This window comes from Gasterosteus aculeatus, chromosome 9 (genome assembly GCF_964276395.1).
Source record: "Gasterosteus aculeatus chromosome 9, fGasAcu3.hap1.1, whole genome shotgun sequence".
NCBI classification, from domain to species: Eukaryota; Metazoa; Chordata; class Actinopteri; order Perciformes; family Gasterosteidae; genus Gasterosteus; species Gasterosteus aculeatus.
Window position 1 is genome coordinate 1238512 of NC_135696.1, and position 7250 is coordinate 1245761.

General features: G+C 40.6%; 1 long non-coding RNA gene across 1 annotated transcript; it reads right to left on the bottom strand.

Annotated features, from left to right (window-relative positions):
* Window positions 1-4087: 4087 nt before the first annotated feature.
* LOC120825203 (uncharacterized) lies at window positions 4088-5459 on the bottom strand. The gene is made up of 4 exons (XR_013450762.1): window positions 5320-5459; window positions 4514-4660; window positions 4309-4352; window positions 4088-4224 (listed from the first exon to the last, which is right to left on the bottom strand). It is a non-coding gene; the product is annotated as an uncharacterized LOC120825203 (long non-coding RNA).
* Window positions 5460-7250: the final 1791 nt, after the last annotated feature.

Consider the following 7250-nt stretch of genomic DNA (forward strand, 5'->3'; position numbering starts at 1 on the left):
AACTTGTGTCATTTTTTGCTGAACATAAATCATTAAGTGCTCTCAAGAATACAATTATTAACAATACAGGTGAGGTTTCAGTTAAGAATTAGTTGAATACCATTGTAATCAAAATGTCAATCAACCTAAATTGGTCAAATCCTACACAGGTCTATTAATTAGGCTATATTGTGGTACATAGACAGTCATTGAGGCACAGCAATAGTTTTCTGGTTGAATGTTCAGCTCAAGTCTAGAAGGCCCCACAAGTCATGAGGAGATGAAGATGAATCAGAATAAGTTCAGGCAGACCACCCAAAAATACACTGGAATGCATGAAATAACATCTACGTAAACCAACATGTCCTTCAGCTGTGTCTTTGCTTCACAGAATGTAACCAGTGTTGTCCATCTCCAGCAGGCCGCCCCGATCAACCACTTTGGGCCCCACAAACCACCAGAATGCAGCGTACAACACGGGTACTACGCCAAGTGAATTCCAATTTCCTGATATTTGAGCCACCAACGTGTGTGACTGCGTGCGCGGCAAAATTTTGGTCACCCCCGACAAAATCTCACTCCAAGGTGTTTTGAAAAGTTGGCAGCTCTGAATAATACAAAAAACAAAACATGTCACACTACTAAATAGATGTGAAATGGCAACATTATATGAGTGAAATACGAGTAATTACAGCATTTCGAGTATTGCGCGTTAGCACAGTAGAAAATGTGATATTGATATTATTATCATTGTTAATATGCACTTTAATTTGATCAAAATATCTAACCAGGCACATACATTTATCAGAGGAAGGAATTCCTTTAGATCTGTGGTCTACCCATGCATCCCTCTCTTGTCTTTGAATTTAACCTGAGCATATTCACTTCCCACCTCTTTCTTTACATTCCTGGGCCCCACGTTGCCATAGAGACCTTCCATGCTCACAAAGCCTCTGAGCAATCATCTCCTCCTCCAGATACGAGCCACCTGGCTGGGGACTCTCCTCCGTTTTAATTAAATTTTTACTCTAAATTATATACTTCTGAAAGTATACAACAAACACTTAATTTAAAATGGTGTTCTAAAAGTATGACATACCTCGGAGTGCCTATAACAAAAAGTATTGATGATCTATATACAGCCAACTATACCAAAGTGGATCAAGACATTAGGGGTGACATGGAGAGGTGGATAGATACTATAAAATGAGCATACTTCCAAAACTCCTCTACTTCTTCCTATCACTCCCAATCGAGATCGAGAGAAGCAATTCAGAGCTTGGGATTCAATTATTTCAAGGTTTATATGGAATGGCCAAAAGCCAAGAATCAAATATGAAACATTACAGATTGGGAAAAATGAAGGGGGGATGTCACTACCAAACCTCAGGGCGTACTGGCAGCTCAAATTAGACCAAAAATATACTGGTGTACCGACGATTACCAGGCAAAGTGGAAAAATCTAGAAGTTTCTATAGAAGGAAGGGAAATACAAAGCCTTATTGGAGACACAAGTATGGCAAAACATTTACTACCAGATTTACATTAGAGCTGTGGTTTAAAGTAATAAAGAAAAACCGGCTAGAGGAGCTCGGGCCCCTACGATACACACTTTATTCCAGGTATTGTTGATCAGAGGTTTAAACAAAGGATGTCATATGGAATAACAGCAACATGCTGAGTTATCAAAGATGGAAGTATGGCAAGCTTCCAGGAGCTGAAAGACAAATACACACTAAATAACCAGAACCACTTCAGATATTTACAATTAAGGGACTTTTTTAACAGCAAAATAAAGCACAAAATTAAACAAAGGAATAATTACAACCATAATGTGAGTTTACAACTCAAAAAAATATCAAATCATATCCATCCATCAGTTTATTTAAATATTTGGTCACTGCGCTGAACAAAGACATGTCTTCTAGTAAGTGTTTTCTTATAGACTATAAACAGTTACATTACTTCTTCCCTGCAAATAAAGTTAATTAACTTACAGGAATCAGATATTGTCACACTAATTGGCCAGCCGGTCAGAGCCAATGAATGCAGTAATAGAATCCAGCAGCTGTAGCAAACGTACATCAGGATTTAGCTCAGTATTTAGTTTGTTCACCTTCTTATTTCACCTTATTTGCTTCATCATTTAACCTTTCCAATAGAGGCCAGCAGAGTTCCTCTGGTGTGGCCAAGGGGCCTCGTTCATAAAAGCTTGCGTATGATTTGCGCCTGAAGTGTCGTACGGATGAAACGCACAGAAATATTCAGACTTATAAAACGTCCTACGCAGTTTTCCCTCAATAAATCACACTCACTTCTAAACGCAGCGCAGCTTTTGCGGCTTCATGTCACGCCCACAGTTGCCCAAATATAGTCTGTGGAACGCCCACAAATGAATATTCATCGATTGCGAAAACATGACAAACACTGAGAGGAAAACGAAGAAACGTAACGTCACTCAGTGTGAAGTGGAGATGATCATTGGGAGGTGGAAGCAGGAGTGGAATATGCTTTATGGAGGACACAGCGTCGGCGTCAGGGGGTCGAGGCGCGTTTGGAAGCTGAGCCACATCATGTAGCACAGCACACGCAGGATGTTTCACAGCTTCTCAGGAGCAAACAACAACCTCCTCCAGCGCCATCTGCCCTTAAACAGGCCGACGGTGCGCTGCACTACAGCGCCGATCCTTCCATGTGCCACGTCTCCTACGAGCGCGAGATCAGCCATCAGCGTCATCACGCATTGTGACGTCATCACGGCGTTTTATTACCGTCCGTCTGATTGCATCTGACGAGCAACAGCTGTGTTTTGAGGATGAATTTAATAACATGCCGATATTATTGCAGAACATATTTCACTTTTCTTTTTGAAAATGTGTTAATTAGTATGTTTGTTTTACGCTGCAGATCGATCGGGTGTTCGTGTTATTTATGAGGCAGTATTGGCATTTCACTTACAACAGTCTAGTTTTACACACTTTTACACACGTTTGCGTGTTTCTTCTCATTTCACCCGTTTTTGTGGGTCTGAGCTCGCGTGAAGCACCGCACATTTTTTTCCGTCAAGTTTGCTTTTTACAAATACCAATTCTTGCGTAGAGAGCGTTGCGTACGCCTTCTTTTGTGCGTACGCAACGTTTATAAACGAGGCCCCGAATGTTACTTTCCCTTCCCTTTTTTTGTAATCCCCGAATTTTTTGTCCATTTCCTTAAATACCACGTCTCACTGCAAGAAATCATCGTCCATCCAAAAGTGCTGCACTACGTTGTTCAGACAAACGGCCGATGTCGAGTGAGCCTGTGAGCCCACTGACCACGGTGAAACCACACTGCACGCTGCCTGCAAACAAAAGAGCAGAGCATTGCATCTCACAGTCAGGATGTGGTCACACATATGACAGAAATAACCTTAGTGTAGCTGAGAGGGCCGTTGGACATAAATACATCTAATTGACAAACGAGCATTCTTTTCAGTGAGCGAGTGGAGACTCTTACAACGAGAACAATTTAAAAAACTTTATATATTTCCACGGATTACACTTCAGCAGTCACTGGTCCACAGCTTCAGTCTGTTGAGCTCTGCGGCCGAATGACGAGCTGTTTGTCACTGTGGGTTTCCTGTTATTAAGCTACTCAGTCATTGTATCTCACCATGCCGTTAAAGGCATGTGTGGGGCTGATGGCAAACTAGATATAAAAACAGAAAATGATCTGAAAACAGCTTTCGTGTCTCTTGATGGAAACACAATCATCACCGTTATGAAATGTTGATATCCATTGAAAATGTGAACTTGAAGCTGGATTGTGATCAACAACAACAACTAAGAGGTTTTCTGTCTGTATGTTAATGTCCCCATCTGATCAATTTGGAACTTAAATCTAAAGAGCAAACAAACCAGCAAAGATGAAATTCATTGGGTGTAAATATCTTCTCCTGAATTCAGTTTAGATGCAGTGTTGTTCTGACAGGACTGACGGCCGGGCGTCTCAATTTTATTGTCCTTGTTTTGTCAAAGGAGACATGTTCTGCTTAAGTTGAAGGCCATCGCTGGTCGGTGTTATAGGTGCTGTGATCCCATCATTAGATGTTGTAGAGTCGTGGTTGTTATTTTTCTTTTTTAGACTCTACATCCTCGAAGTATTGATGGCAGAATAGGTGCTGAAGTCAGAACTCTGGATTTTCTTCTTCTTTGGTCTGTGTGATGTCTGTTGGATTTCCAGTGCAGCATAGCACACATCTTCATCCTGAAATTTGACATTTGTTCTTTAGAATCGTGACCGTGTACTGATTTATTGCCATGAGTCAGTACTTTCTTGTGTTGCACCTACCCCATGCTGTCTTCTTTGAGGTGTTTGCTGATCAGGTTGTGGAGCTGCAGAAATCAATACAACATCAGTACAGACAGCGTGGTGCATCAACACTCAAACACGGATCCAAAGAAGAGACTTCAGGTGTCTTTGTGGTAGAAATTCATTCAGTAGATCAATGACATTTCTTACATTTAGCTCTTAAGGAGCGGCATACAGTAGTTACCTTTTTTCTGACACAGATGATAAACTAGAAGAGAGGAGAAGACGGAGGAGAGGACAGCAATAGCTGGACACAGAGAGACCAGCAGAGTCCAACACAGAGGACAGAGACATTCTGGAGTCTGGAGCGGAGAATCGCTGCAGTCTGGACCTGAAACAAAGTTGTGTCAATAAGCGTCATTAAACTCTGACCCACAACGATGAGACTAAACACTGTATGGATACATGTTGGCACAATAGTCATGTTGATGCTTTAGCTTTGTTCAGAACACAAACAAAATATATATGTTTTTGTTTATTAAATATATAAACATACAGGCCTTTGGTTCCTGAACAAACCTTTTTACATGTGCATAAAGCACCAGGAATGAAAACACTGTTGTTTTGACTTGTTTGAATAAAGTTCAGCCGAGATTGTTAAGAATTCAAACTTTTCATTGAGCAGAAAAAGATATATACTATATTGGCATTATTATTTGTGCAAGAATGTCCAAACAATTCAGAATTAAGTGAAATGTCCAACCTTTAATTTTGATGGAGCCTCAGATTTAAAATGTTCAATGATCCCAAACCTCATTAACATTCATAAAAATACAGTACAGTTCACATTTAAGGATGACCGAGAACTCTTCAGATTCATAAAGTCTGTTGTTGATTCCCATAATCTTTCTGTAAGACGTCATATTGACATTTTCATCGGTAATGTAAGTAAATATAGAGCCTGTGTACATTTTCCTTCAAGGTGTTAAATGTTTAGTCAAATCATACAACATAGATCTAACAGGAACAAAGTCAGAGCAGCAAACTTACTGATTGAGATCCTTGTTGTGACGTTTCCGTTTCTATAAAGAGTCTTGAGGCCAATGAATTCTTTATCCTCCACTTTCTTCTCTTCAGTTCCACAGTAGTAGATTCCCTCATCAGAATCAGTCATGTTCATGATCAGCAGGTCATAAGAATTAGAAGAAGAGTTTCTCACAAATTGAAAACGAGGAAGACTTTTCAGAGGATCTTTAGTGTCACTGTCTAGATTGTATGATGGTTTGACTTTAAGGACGAGAGGAGGCTGGTTCTCATGAGAGCAGTTCCTGTACCACACTGTGTATAATCCAGTTGATAGTTTACAATCACAGTAGAGAGTGATGTTGTCTCCTGGTCTGACTGTCACTGATCCAGAGATCCAATCATGACTGCAGGATGCAACTCCTGGAAAACAGAGAAAATGGTAAAAGCAGATTGAAATGTGCTCCGTGTTGGATGATTTCACATTACAGCAGGGGCAGATTTCTGCTCAACACAACAACAATGAGAGCGTAATTAAAACATCCAAAATAAGTCTCCATAGACTTACCTAAGAGAGCGACTAGAAAAGTGTGCAGCCCGTCCATGAGTGATGATGACCGAAAGTTAACAGACAGACTGATTTTACCCAAAGATGTGATGCCTTTGAAGACAAAGTGTTCAATGTGATTGGCCAGTCAAGTGGAACATTTTCTTCTGTTGGATCTTTCTATTGGTGCAAAGATGTCTGTGGTATTCTGCGCCTTCCTGCTTCCCGTACGTGATTACTCTGTAACGAACACAATAAGATGAGCCCAACTGAGGGCTTGACATTACACAGCCTTGTATTTCATACACTGTTGTGTTTGTACAGTAGTACGTACAGTATGCTGAGGGGTTTATAGACATAAAGGACCAGAAGTTTACATTACTCAAAATAAATAAATAAGGACCGTGTTGGATACAGTGAGCTTCATTTACAGTTCCAACAAGTCACTATAGTGGCCAATTTACTTTATTATTATTATTGCTGTATTTATGCTTTTTTAAAGCATATTTTATTATTATATTAAATGGTCAACACCGTCAAAATGTCTAGTCTCCAACCCAAAATGAAGTTTTACAGAGGACACTATTAGTGACATGTAGCTGGTCTTTGGCTGCTGTGGTAACTCACTCTAATGGTTTACATAGATGATAAACACAGATGAGCTCGCATTCAAAATGTATCTGGAAATTATATTATGACTTAAATGGTTTCTAGTCGCTCATCTCAAACTCATCTTTTTTAAATTGGCAGGAGGAGAGCTGGTAATGCTAGCAGCACTGGAGCTAACGGCTAATGTACGTAGGTTTTATTGAGAATATCTCAAAGTGATATTTGCTCATTTTTTTTGTGGATCTGATCTTTGGCTTTAAACACGTTGTTGTGTATTGATCGTAAGTTTGTCCCTACGGGGCATCCATATAAAAGAGCGAACCGGCACTGGATGCGGGGTATTTGTTTGTGTCACGCAACGTCCATTAAACACACACGCATTACTTTTCTACCGAGTCTCCTGTCCGATCCTTTTGTCGTGTTTGTCGAGTCCGCGACACAACAAACTGGCGACGAGAATGGGATGTTCTCACGCGTATTATTCTCGGTGAAAAGTCTGAGTTTAAAAAATTTTTTTGCGCGGCACGAAGACGCGGAGAGGAGGCGGTGAGTTAAGCAAACCGGCGTTAACTTCCAACGGCACGTCGGCGGGACTGGAAGAGTTCGCCGGGGAAAAAAAAAAAAAAAAAGCGGAATCTCCGAGTGTTGAACGACAAAGGGAAGTGAGTAAAGTGATGCAATGGCGGCTCCGATTGGAAACATGGGACCATTTGATGAATCGGTGGAACAATGGAGTTCGTACACGGAACGTTTTGAGTACTTTGTGTTAGCTAATAGCATCAAGTCGGAGGTGATGGTGCCA